This window comes from Jaculus jaculus, chromosome 3, assembly GCF_020740685.1.
Source record: "Jaculus jaculus isolate mJacJac1 chromosome 3, mJacJac1.mat.Y.cur, whole genome shotgun sequence".
NCBI classification, from domain to species: Eukaryota; Metazoa; Chordata; class Mammalia; order Rodentia; family Dipodidae; genus Jaculus; species Jaculus jaculus.
The window spans coordinates 185589365-185603295 of record NC_059104.1 but is presented as its reverse complement, the minus strand read 5'-3'; the positions used below and the strand labels follow the sequence as shown (position 1 = coordinate 185603295).

At 39.2% G+C, this 13931-nt stretch overlaps 1 pseudogene; it reads left to right on the top strand.

Moving 5' to 3' along the window:
• The window catches only part of LOC101609997, a 147930-nt pseudogene extending 143707 nt beyond the window's left edge, over positions 1 to 4223 (top strand).
• The last annotated feature ends 9708 nt before the right edge of the window (positions 4224 to 13931 follow it).

Here is a 13931-nt window from a genome sequence, read left to right as displayed (position 1 = left end):
CTCATGTTTGTTGTTCTTGTTTGTTTAACCATAAGGGGAGTTTCACATGTAGAGTTTTCAGAAAAATGTTTGATTTACTTGAAGCCAGGGATTTTGGATATAAGTTACATTTCTAGAATTCTATTACAGGTTCCAGGTAAAGTCATACAAACATATTATGAGACTAAAAGGGCCTGCCCACACAGGTGAATGGATGTAGCAGATACATTGCATCAACCATAAGCCAAGAATCTGGAGGTGTGTTTTAGGATTTATGCTTTCATTCTCTCAATGTAAGATATGCTATAAACCAGTATAAGAACTCCAGTAATCTGTATTTACAGAATAACTATATGTAATTTTGCTCTTATATATGTCTACTTTGAATAAGTTCAAGTTTCCTCAAGCAAAATTAACCCTTGTTTTTTTTCCTTTGTTATACTTATTATTATTATCACTATTACTATTAAGAAAATTTTTCATGTGGATACATCAGGTGTTGTTACCCTCTGTTCCTTCGTCCTTGCTTGCATTCTGTCAGGGATGCTCCTCAGTGGGATTGCAGGTATTCCACATAGTTTATGCATTGTGGGAGCAATAGTTCTTTTGCGGGGGGGGAGGGAATGGCTGTGGGCATGATGTCTCAACATGTGGCTCTTACAATCTTTCTGTCTCTCTACTACAAAATTCCCTGAGCCATGGTGGGTGAGTTTTAAGTCTACTTCGGTGATGAGCTCTTAGAAGCCTCTGGATCTCTAACTTGGTAGGTATTGTGTATACTCAGGGTCTTTTCTTTTTCTTTCAAAGTAAAAATTTCAGGTGCATTTCTGATAGTGGATATGGTTTTGGCATCAATCTCTGCCCTGTCAATCAATATGTCAATGTTTCTGGATGTATGAGTGGATAAAAGTGGGTTAATTCCATCCAGTGTTACTACTGTCAGGTGAAGAAAGAACAGATTAACAGACTTGTGTTATATCTCATTCATAGATCCAAATAATGAAGTTATTTCTAGCAAAAACATATTACCAGAAATGAGGGGGCTTGTGTCTAGCAAAATTAGAATTCTTTATTAAGATAATAAGATTCAGGGGACAATTAATGAGCTAACAAAACCATGTTGATTTAAAAGTTGCCTAAAGTGTTAGCACACATCACCCTATTTCTAAGGCTGACATGCAAGCTGTTTTATAGCATGATCCCCACAGAGCTTATTACTGTAACTGAACATGTTCTGAAAACTGATGTGCACCAATAGAGCTGCCCCATCGTTTAATCACTAAATACCCCGTCACCCTGTACCCTAGATCTGAAAAATGATGGGTGTCAATAGCACTGCCCCATCATCTAGTCACTAAATACCCCGTCACCCCATACCCTAGATCTGAAAACTGACGTGAGTCAATAGCACTGCCCCATCATCTAGTCACTAAATACCCCGTCACCCCGTACCCTAGATCTGAAAACTGACGTGAGTCAATAGCACTACCCCATCATGTAGTCACTAAATACCCCGCCACCCCATACCCTAGATCTGCTCTGGTGGTTCTGGATGGAAGGAGCCTTCTTCCTTTGCCTGAAGGAAATTTCAACTATAAACAGAAAACACATCTTAATTTTAAGAAATGACTTTCTTTGTGAAATAACCTTTGTCTCTCAGACAGATTTTGGTGGCCCCATTCTCTGTCTTTAGTGACACCTTGTATAATCCTTTGCTCTTATCCTAGTTGAGTTATCCACTAAGTTTTTGTTTAAAGACTGCCTATTTTACTGTATACCTAACTTTTGATACAAAGGCTTACCTTTTTTCTCTACCCCTATTATGGATCTCATTTAATACTTATTGTGTTAACATGAAAAATTAAGAGATGTCATATTTAAACATCAACTTTCAAGATGAAAGAGACTGGAAACCTCTTCATATTTTTGTTAAAAATGATTAAATATTTCTAGTATAAGACACCTTTTTCTAGTCTAAAACTATGTTACATCCCCCATGTTCTTCATGAATGAATTATTAACAGAAGAGGATCTAATATAAATATATTTTCAATTTTTCCTAAATTTATGATTTTCCTTATCACTTCATTCCACTGATTATTTTTGAGGAGTGCAATTGTTAGTGGATGAGTTCCTTAGGACTATCCATTTAATCATATGAGAGATGAGATAGTCCATTTATTTAATCATTCTAAAATCTCTTTGAATTGACAACTATATCTTCATGCATGAAAACGTTTGTTCTACTGAGATTTATAATAAAACCTTTACCTCATCTTAGTACCAAGACTGATCAGTTCAGTTCTTCATGTATCTCATAAGAATTAAAAGGTTTATAATAGATTGATTCAAAGAGATAAAGATTCAGAAAGTGGTGCTGTAAAAGAACATTTTTAAATAGTGGAAAATGACTTAAAATGTGTTCACAGAGTCATAATTTTCAAATATTGTTCCAGTGTAATACAAAACCCCATCACAAACAGAACAGAGAGTTTATTGTAGTTAAAGATGGTCCTAGGAACATGGATACCCATTGTTTCAAATAACATATTCTGGTGTGAAAGTGGTTATATAGATTTTTAGAGTTACATACCAAAAGAAAGTCATGAATGAAAGCAAAATACAATACACATAAACATAATATAGGCAAATGATAGCTTTGCTGTAACCTGCTTATATGATATTCTTAGCTTTTAGGATGATGAAAGAGGGTATTCTTTCACGAAGACATTCCAAAACACATACCGAATAGTCAAAAGATCTTTGGGTCAGACACTCAGGTGAGCGAGCAGTGGGTTGTTTCTAATAAAGATAATGAAGATAGCCTAAGATAAGACAATTTTGGTCCTGGATCTGCAACATGAAAGTGGTAGATGAGGAAAGCAAAACCCTAACCCTAACCCTAATTAACCAAAACATTCCTCTTCAGAAGTCATCACCATCTTTGCCAGCCTGACTCTGCTTTGGACTGTTTTTAATCACCTGTACTTGAGAAAATAACTTATTTTATAATTGGAGTATCTAAAATAATGTATTATAATTCTAGTTTCTCTTATGACAAGATTGATTTTAAAACTATGATTTCGGCAGAGCCCAGCGCAACGTCTGAGCCGTACTCCGGTCTCCTCCCTGCGCTCTCTCCCGCCGCCTGCCCACCTTCCTCCCCGGGCCACGGCTGCCCAGAACGCCCTCCACCATGCCACCTCAGCAAGTTCCAGCTTGCACAAAGGCATCCAGCAGATGTACATGGCCTGCGTCAGGGCGAGACAGTCCCGGCCATGTATGTCTGGTCCGATGGTACCGGAGAAGGGCTGCGCTGCAAGCCCGCACCCTGGACTGTGAGCCCAGGCATGTAGAAGAGTTGCTGGAATGGAATTAGGATGGCTCCAGCACTTTCTTTCCAGTCTGAAGGCTCTAACAGTGACATGTACCGCCTCCCAGTTGCCATGTTCCGTGACCCTTTCCACAAGGATCCCAACAAGCTGGTGTTCTGTGAAGTTTTGAAGAATAATCAGAAGCCTGCCGAGACCAATTTAAGGCACACCTGTAAGCGGATCATGGACATGGTCAGCAGCCAGCACCCCTGGTTTGGAATGGAGCAGGAATACACTCTCATGGGGACGGATGGGCACCCCTTTGGTTGGCCTTCCAGTGGCTTCCCTGAGCCCCAAGGCCCGCATCACTGTAGCTTGGGAGCCAACAAAGCCTATGGCAGAGACATCGTGGAGGTTCACTACCCGGCCTGCTTGTACGCTGGAGTCAAGATCTCAGGAACAAATGCCAGGTCATGCCTGCCCAGTGGGAATTCCAAATTGGACCCTGTGAAGGAATCCGCCTGGGAGATCACCTGTGGGTGGCCCACTTGATCTTGCATCATGTATGTGAAGGCTTTGGCATGATAGCAACCTTTGGTCCTGAGCCCATTCCTGGGAACTGGAACGGTGCTGGCTGCCACACCGACTTCAGCACAAAGGCCATGTGGGAGAGTGGCCTGAAGTACATGGAGGAGGCCATCGAGAAACTCAGCAAGCGGCACCAGTACCACGTCCGTGCCTACCATCCCAAGGGAGGCCTGGGCAATGCCCAGCACCTGAATTCCCCGGTGTGTCGGCCAGGAGAAGAGGGGTTATTTCGAAGACCTGTGCCCTTCTGCCAACTGCGACCCCTTGGCAGTGACAGAGGCCATCATCCATACACGTCTTCTCAAGGAGACTGGCCACGAGCCCTTCCAGTACAAAAGCTAAGGGGCCGATGCTTCCCGCGACTGAGCCCTTCCCAGCTCTTCATCCCACTGCAACTCTCCCTCTCCCTGGTGTCGTAATTATCCTCATTACTCAAAAGTGGGATTTCAAGGTCTTTTTATTCCTCATGCCCAGTGAACCTTGCTTTCCTTGGTCAGGATAGAGGGGTCAAGTTCTTAATCTCCATGTACCCAGACCCTGTTTTCTTCCTTTCTAATGTGTGGGTGGGCGCAGGGAAAGGTGGTGACTGCTTCTCTCTGGAGGTGAGCTTGTCTGGTAGATGTCACCTCCGCACAAAGCAGTGTTTGAAGGGGGGGAGAACTTTCTCTGAAGGACAGCTAAAAGGTCAGGCCTGACTACTTAGGATGGCATGTCTCCTTGTGGGAAACTTCAATTCTTAAGATTAAACCAACTCTCACTAGTGGAGGTTAGGAGAAGAGCAAGAACTGGGGGTTAGTTTACCTCTTGTGTTTCTCTTGCTTGGAGCCACCCACACCCTTCACAAACAGCAGCTCAGCGACAACAGATGGCTGTCCTACCTTAAGAGAAGAAAAGTTCTTTACTGCTTGGTCCTCCATTTATAACCCAAAGCAAAGTAGTATTTTTATATTTAAATCTAAAAACAAAAAAAAATATGTAAGGGTTGTGGATATGTGTGTTTTTCTAAAGAAAACAAACATCCTGGTCACTGGGTGCCAAATGTGAGGTAAATTATTTGGTTCAAGGGTCCCCTTTGTAAGTAAAGGAAGTAGTGGTGGGGAGCATAGTACTAGAAAAATTGGTTATTTGGGACTGCTCCTCATTTTACCAGGATTTCCCTGCCCATTTTTTGCAGGCGATAGGTACACATTGCTTGTAGTCTCTGAACCCGTGTCTAACTCCAGAAGACACACACACACTTGTCCACACGTGGGTTTAGAAGTATGAGTAGGCTGGTCAACTTTGTTACTGACAAGGGGGTGTTGGGGTTATTTTTTGGTGGGATTTTAGCATGTCACTAAAGCAGGCCTTTTGATATATTAAATTTTTTAAAGCAAAACAAGTTTTAGATTTTAATCAGATTTGTAGGGTTTCTAAGTCTAGTTTTACAGAGTTGCCTGTTGGCTTCAACCATCTTTCCACTTGCTTCTTGGCGGAGCTGGGGACAGACCTGGAGTTAAAACACTTGTAATTTTGTATCCTAGTGTCTTGTTCTCCCAGCAAAATGTTCTTGTTTGTTAAAATTCCTTAGGGAGTAGTCTCTCCTATCATAGTAAACATGTCCCGCCCCTTAAAAAAAAAAAAACAACTATGATCTCATGTATAGTAAACAGTACTGTGTTCTTGGCAATGTTTGAGAAATTTCATTTTTGGATATTGATTTTCGTGATAAGTTTACTTGCTACTTATTATACAATAGCATTTTTAGATTGCATTGTTTTTCTTTCTGATTGTTCTACATAATTTGAAGAAATAGTAATCTGAGTATTTCTGTGAGGCTATTTTTGTATTAAATTAGGACTCAAATCAGAATAGTGAGCTAAGTCAAGGTTGCCATATGGGTAGGCCTCCTAGAATCACTTGAAAATATGAATAAAACAACAAGCTTGCCTCATTTTCAAGAGATAATTCCTTCTCAATCTTCTTCCTGCATTATTCTTAAACTGAAACATCAGCTCTTGCTGGAACACCGGCCTTTTAATAATACTTAGGTCTGATAACATCGGTTCTCCTGGGTCTCCAGCTTGCTGACATACCAAGCAGATGCTGGGGTTTTCCAGGTGTCACAATTACATGAGAATTCCTTATAAACAGTACATAACTAGATAAACATATGGGTATTTTGCTGGTTCTATTTCCCTAAAGAAACTTGCATATTTATCTTTGTTTTTGTCTTTGCAGGTAGTTCACAATATTTGTTAACTTTTTAAGTGCATAGACACTGATGACTTCTAAGTTCTAACACTAATATTTATCATGTCCATTGTTTTCTACAAAGTCAATGCTAAACCTCAAAGTCCAACATTTGGAAATTATAATATTCTCTGAAATATAGCTGTGAGTTGATGGCAAATACTGAATTATTTAATCTTTAGGTACATTTTATAATTTTTTCTGTGAAGACACATACTTTCAGTTTGCCAGGAAGAGTATTTTTATTTAATATATGATAGCCACCCCTTAAATGTGACCTTGTCATTGAAACATTCTATAATTTCACAACTTTAGGTGGCACAGTATAAAATTTAATTTTTATAATAATAAACTTAATGTAGCTAGAATTCTCATGTTTAATTAAAAAACTTGTTAACAAATTATGTCTATTTTTGAGGCACATTGTAATTGTTTAAGACATAAAGTTATGTACTGCCACATTCGTTTTTTGATTTATTGAATTATCTTCCCTTTAACATCTCATAGAGCATAATAGTAGCCTTACAATACATTTTACTGAATTGAGTCATAAGTAATATATATTATTCACAGTGAATCAAAAATTCTTAATAAGAAATGTTCCCCAGTTTAATTCTCAACCAAATATGGGCATCTTTGTACACTAGAAACATTCAAATTGGACCTATGCCAGGAAAGAAGTAGTTGGAATATTTTTTTTAAATGTTTATAGAATAAGGAGATGTGAACAGTTGAAGAGAGCAGTTTTCTCTCCATTCCGCTGTGTGGGGCTAGAGATGTGTGGTGCAATGTCTCCATGACCGCTGTTGCAGGCATTAGTACAGATACTCTATGTTCTTGCCATGTTATAATTAGAAACGATAGCCATAGTGCATTATCCCACTATAGTACTGAAGAGGTATGCTATCACATGCCTGAGAGCATGTAACGTTATCAAGAAATATACTGAGATCACTTAAACTTTTCTATTCCTTGTCTTACCTGTCTTTCTCTCTTGCCTTTTCAAATAGGGGATTAGCATCCAAGAGATTTCTCACCCTTTGGTCAGTTTCCATTCTTTACTGGGCATAAAGGGATAACTAACTTTCATAGTAATTGCTGTACTAATTGTGACAGTTCTGGGAAACTATTGTCTGGTGGGAAAAATTGCATAATGTAACCACCTATCATCCACAGATTAATAAGTGTTAAAGAGGTTTATCAAACTGTGATGATATTTTTATGATAGTTTGAGTTAAGTACAAAATGTACCTCTTACTTAATATATGAGAATTGATATTAGTTTGTGAAAAGTTTGAATAAATTCTTCAAAAATACTTATATTTACTTTACATGAAGCTATATGTAGTATGTTTTACCATTAGGGCCTGAGAACAAAATACAGAAAGGACAATGTCTGAGAAATAATTGAAGGATAAAGGCAAACAGTGCCAGGATATCTTGAAAGTCTGACTTTAAAATCCTAGAAACAACTATGAAGCATACTAAGTGCCTGGAGGGAGGGAGGAAGAGAGAGAGAGAGAGAGAGAGAGAGGGAGAGAGAGAGAGAGAGGAAGATAGATCCTTCAGTGACCAGCACTCAGCAAGAAAATGGAAGTGGATTCTTTTACACTGAGTGACCTTAGGAGACTTCCTTGCAGAGGCTCAAGATAAGCATGCCATCCAGTCCAGCCAATACTGTAACTTTGGCCCTAAGAACTTCTGAGCATAGAACCAGGTCAGTCTATTTGAATTCTGACCTGATAACTTAGGAGACATTAAGGGAGTGGTATTAAACTGTGAACTGTAGTCATTTTTCATGACTCCAGACATTCTAGCATAAGTAGATGTGATTCCATAGCTGCATGCTAGGGAGAAGCACTCTCAGGACACAAATTATGTATTTTCAAGTTCTTAGTTTTTCTTTAATGACTTCCAAATGAATGCAGGTGTGTATGACCTGTAGGTAAGAACAGATACCTGTATATAAAGGGTGAGTATAATAGAAAATAAATGAGACTAGAAAGGATTGCTTTAATCTGACTCTAAAAGAAGACCATTGTCTTATAAATTCTATCCTTGTATTTCACATTAAAAGCATTTGGACTGATTATCTTGTAATTTGTGCTCTGTGTTGTAAATGTCAGATTAATAGCATGGTGTAAAAATATGCCAAGAAAAGAAATGAAAAGGTAGATGAATTTGGATAAAAACTAGAAAAATACAGAAAACCACAAATGAGGAGAAATAGCATGAGATAAGGAGGAGGCAATACATAAGCTATCATTGGAGAATCTCAGATTCACATGTGATTAAAACATCTAGGGGCCTGGGAAATGGCTTAGCAGTTAAGGTATTTGCCTGTGAAGCCTGAGAAACATGGTTCAATTCCCTAAGACCCACGTAAGCCAGATGCACAAGGGGGCACATGCATCTGGAATTCATTTGCGGTGGGTAGAGGCCCTGGCATGCCCATTATTTCTTTTTCTTTGTCTGCCTCTTTCTCTCTCTTAAATAAATAAATTAATTAAAATACATTTTAAAAAGACATTTCTTGCATATTTACTGATAATGATTTAAAAGTTTAATATGTTATATAGTAGAAACTGAAATTGTTCCTAGCATTTCTCAAATTTGTAAGATCATTTTCCTCTTGTGTTCTTTTTTTTATTTTATTTTATTTTTAAAGAAATGTTTTCCTTTTTCTTCACACCTTTTTTTTTTAAATTTAATTGAGAGAGACAGACACAGAGAGAAAGACAGATAGAGGGAGAGAGAGAGAATGGGCACGCCAGGGCTTCCAGCCTCTGCAAACGAACTCCAGATGCGTGTGCCCCCTTGTGCATCTGGCTAACATGGGACCTGGGGAACCAAGCCTTGAACCGGGGTCCTTAGGCTTCACAGGCAAGCACTTAACCGCTAAGCCATCTCTCCAGCCCTTATGTTCTTTTTTGATGAGTACTTGACAATGGTATGATTTTGTCTCTTCCAGTTCCTATCTCTTTCCTCCCATTGCTAACATTATTCTCATATGATGAGTGCTCCAAATATTCACCAATAGCACGGGGAAACTGAAGAAGATCTATGTACAGCAGTTAACTAAAACTTAATCATCTAACTTGAGAATTTAGCTTTGTCCCTAGAGAAATTTTTAAAGGAAATCTGCAATTTTATTTATGTTTTATTTTCCTTGTGTCTTTTCCTCTTTTTCTAACTCAACAAGTTTTCAACTTTCATCTAAAATGTTTTACCTTTGTTTCCTGCCATACCTAGATTATCAAACTTTTCCCAAAGTATGTTAATTCATGGCATTAAAAGGAATCCATTCATCATATTCTCTCCAGGGCCCTGTGATTCAAGTGTTCCCTCTAAGGGCCTGATGAAGGTTCAACCATGTGGTCTGTCTCTTAGGGTGTAGAACTTCATGGCACCATTGCCGTTTGGGCTTAGTTTTGTGTCACCCATCCCCACCCTTACCCTGCCCTCCTGCTCCACCCACACCATTTTACAGTCCTGGAGATGCTTATTAGGTGTGTCAGCATCTCAGATAGATTCAGGTTAGGAGGCATAGATGAGTGAGACTATGTGATGATTATCTTTCTGTGATTGGGTGAGTTCACAGAGAATGATCTGTTCTCAGTTTGACCATTTTTCTTCAACTTTCATTGTGACATTTTTCTTTAGTGCTGTGTAGAATTTCATCATGTAGATATACCACATGTTGGTTATCCATTCGTCTAATGATGTACACCTGGGTTGATTACAACTCTTAGCTATTATGAATTGAGCAGCTATAGATATGGCTGAGCAAATGTCTCTGAACTGAGGCCTGGAGCTTTTAGGATAAATGCCCAGTAATAGAATAACTGGGTCTGTTGGTAATGCTATAGTCAACCATTATAGGAGCATCCATATTGCTTTCCAAAGTGGTTGTACCATTTACATTCCCACCAACTGTGGATTAGGCTTTCTATTTCTCCACATCCTCACCAGCATTCACTTTCATTTGATTATTATTATTATTATTTTTTGCTTTCTTTATTGGGGTAATGTGGTATCTCATGGTTGTTTGAATTTGCATTTCCCTGATGATTAGGGTTCATGGACATTTTCTTAAGTGTGTGTTTGCCATTTGTATTTCTTCCTCTGTGAACTGCCTGTCCAGTTCTTTGCCCCATTTTGTGAGTGGGTTATTTGACTTTTAATTGTTTAGATTTTTGAGTTGTTTGTAGATTCTAGAAATCAGGTCTCTGTCAGTTGGATAGCTAGCAAATATTTTCTCCCATTCTGTGGGTAATACATTGCCTCTGCTTATTGTATGTTTGTGAAAAAACTTTTCAGCTCTATAGATCTCAATGGTTGAGTGATTGTTCAATATTCTGTGCTACTGGAGTTTTGTTTATGAAGTCTTTTCCCATTACTATATTATGGAAAGTTGCTGCTATTATTTTCTTCCAGTAGTAACCAAGTTACTAGTCTTATGTTGTGGTCTTTGATCCATTTGGACTTATCATTTTTTCCTTCTCTTTTTGGGTGTTGACCTGTAACTCCCAATACTAGCATGTAGCTAATGTCCACAATGAGCTGTTGTTCAGAGAGAGCTACAAGGTTTACCAAAAGAAAACAGATTTCTGTCAAAGAACTTGATGACCCACCACAAGCTAGTGCTAAGACCCTATTGCTGAAGGCCCCATATTCTATTGGCATGTAACATGGAGTGACCTGGGTGAATCTGGAAAAGAGTCAGTCCCCAGACAGTAAGCTCATCTAGTGCCAGAAGGTGCTACAGGAGAAACTGGGGGAAAATGACCAACATCTGTCCAAGCAACTCATAGTCTAAGCTACTCAGCAGAAAACAACCTGATGTAATGTTCACACAAGTACAATAGTACAACAGCCATGATAGGAAACAAACTGATCTTGATTTGGCTAACTGATCTGCTCAGTGGAATAGAACCCATAGCTGGAGATGGGAATCAAGTCAGAACCATATCCAAAAATGAATCCACTCTCCATCATCAAGTTCCCACCAATCATGGGCTATAAGAAGGCCTACACCTAATAAATTCTCTCTAAAAAAAAAAAAAAAAAAGGATGATCCCATTTAGCTGGTGCTAACTTCACTCTCCATTGGAGAACAAGCCCATCACACCGCAGAAGGGCCCCAGCAGAAACTAAGTGTATTTGGGAAAATGAGCAAGAGTACTGCTTCCTTAGTGAACCTGGTACCAGCACAAGGGTGAAGGAGATAGACACAGAGAATATTCAACTTCTACCAAACCAGATATCCAGAGACACAGAGGCTCCCAAGACATCATTACTGAAGGAGACCTAAAATAAACCCAACATGGCTCAGGGAAATTTGTGGAAGACAGGGTGGAAAGAATGTTAGAATCACATGTTGGGTCATTATACACAGAGATATTTCCTCTTCCCCATAACTGATGACTTTCCCCGCAATGCAAGACCCATATTCCCCAATGAGGAGGGTCCCTGCAGAGGGGGGAGGGCAGGGAAGAGGCTAATGATGGTACCAACTTGACTGTACACACTGTGTACATAACTCATAAATAAAATAGGAATCCCTTCTTAGGATTTCTTTTCTAAATATTTCATTTACAACTTACATAAATATAGATGTTAAATCATTAATGTGACAGACATTAATCTATGCCTTCCTTGATCTATACTGCCACAGAGAGGAAACAAGTTTGTGTGTGTGAGTGTGTGTGTTTTGGTCGTAATTTCAATTAGGTAGTGTCTTGCTCCATAGTCAAAGCTGGCTTGGAATTCACTGTGCCAACTGCTGGCCTTGTACTGACAGTGCTCTTTTCTCAGCCTCCAGAGACCTGGTGTTACAAGGCACAACTTCACCATGGGGACTCTTCATTTGTTATACACTTATTAGTTCCCATGGTCACTGTTAAGTTGTACTATGGACTTTGCAAGATGCTGCTCCCATCTGTTACAACACAGTACTGTATGTATCCCCTATGAATGCTTCCTACTGCTCCCCTAGATACAGCATTTAAAGTTCTTCTCCATCCTAAAGGTCTTCAGCATGTAAATTTCCTCAGGCTACTACTGCTTTCCCCTTCATTACATTGTCTCCTCTGTGTGTGTGTGTGTGTGTGTGTGTGTGTGTGTGAGTGATGTGTTCAACCAATTTGTTATTTAAATATTCCTAATAACAATTAAGCTCAGGTGGTTAAGTTTTGCTGAGAAATAAATATGACTTAGCAATTGAAAGAAAAAGAGAAACAGATTTTATGGTTTTTAATAGAGCCCATATGCTCAATCCGTATTTCCCAGAGTGTCCTAAGAAAACAACAGGAAATTTGTTAGTTCTTTTCCCCATTTCTGGTAGCAATATCTATGATAATTATCTTCAGGAGAGCATACCTGTCTACATTTCAAGATTATTTTCTTCATGCTGTGTCGTAATTGGACTCTGATTTCTTTCTGGATACAATAATTAATGGTAAAGATATCCACCATGTCAAAAAGCCCAGTACAACCATTAAGAGTGCCATCTTGTCAATTTACCATAGATGAGTATCTTCATAGTCATACCACCTGCTGGTCTCAGCCTGGTGTAAAGTTAGTGCACAGACTATGCAGATAGCACCAGTCACCCACACAGGTTTGGGGCTGATGAAGCCAGGCTTCAACCACTTTCCTTTCATTTCTTCTTTGTCTTTTTATGAGAGTATTTATCCTTTCTATATTTTTGGCTGTCATCTCTTAAGCATTTGATAACTTAGCTTCCCACTCCCTAAGGGGGCTATTACAAGGAAACAGGACCAGCTGAATTCCTCTTAGAAAAGGATCACTACTAAACAAGCAAAGAAAGAAAAGTTGCATCAGTAATATTGTCCCTAGGTCATGCCGAGGCTATCATGTATTAGAACACATAGCTAGAATAATAAGGAACTAGAAGCATATTGGAAAAGAAGATACAAAACTCTTCTTTTTATAGATATCATAATTGTCTACATAGGACAATCTAAATAAATCTATGAGAAGTTTCATTGTAGGGAGCTAATGCAGACACCATTACAAGATGGCACTGGCTTCCTGCCAGTCTTGAAGTAAACAATTCCTTATTTAGGCAGCGCCTTGGCGCCAACCTCGCTTGAGGTTGCGCATGCGCTTGACGCACCTTGTCCCGAGCCTATCCCGTGGCTCCTGTGGGTGGGTGAGCCTATGGCAGCCAATCAGCAGGCGCCCCGTAGTATTCTGCCCTATAAAAGCAGCTACACTCCTGCGCCCCTCGCCCCTCGCCATCAGCTTTCCTGTTAACCAAGAGGCTCTCCAATAAAGTGTGATCAAGAAGGATCTTCGTTTGCTGGTCGTTCTTCTCCTGATGGTCAGGGGTTTCGCTGCATTTCATGAGCTAGAAACTTTTGAGCAAGAGCCCAATACAGGTACTATAGCTAAAGTAAATATATGTCTCCACACTACACATATTACTGGTATTTAAATTTAAAATTGAAGTGAGTAAGTGATTGGCTTTAAATGCTGTAGCAAGTAAATCTTTGTGTATGAATGTTTTTTAAATGTGTTTGTTATTCAAAGAACTATATTTCAATAATACACTTCTGAATATATAACTACAGTCACGAAATCAGGTCACTGAGAGTACAAGTTCATAGCACCATTATTCACAACCAACATCAGGTGGAAGTAACCAAGTTGACCATTGACTAGTATATGGATTAACAAAATTAGGAGTTGGTACACAATGCAATATTAATCAGCCTTAACTAAGAACTACTTCCTAGCCAGGCATAGTGGTACACTTCTTTAAACCCAGAACTTGGAGGCAGAGGTAAGAGG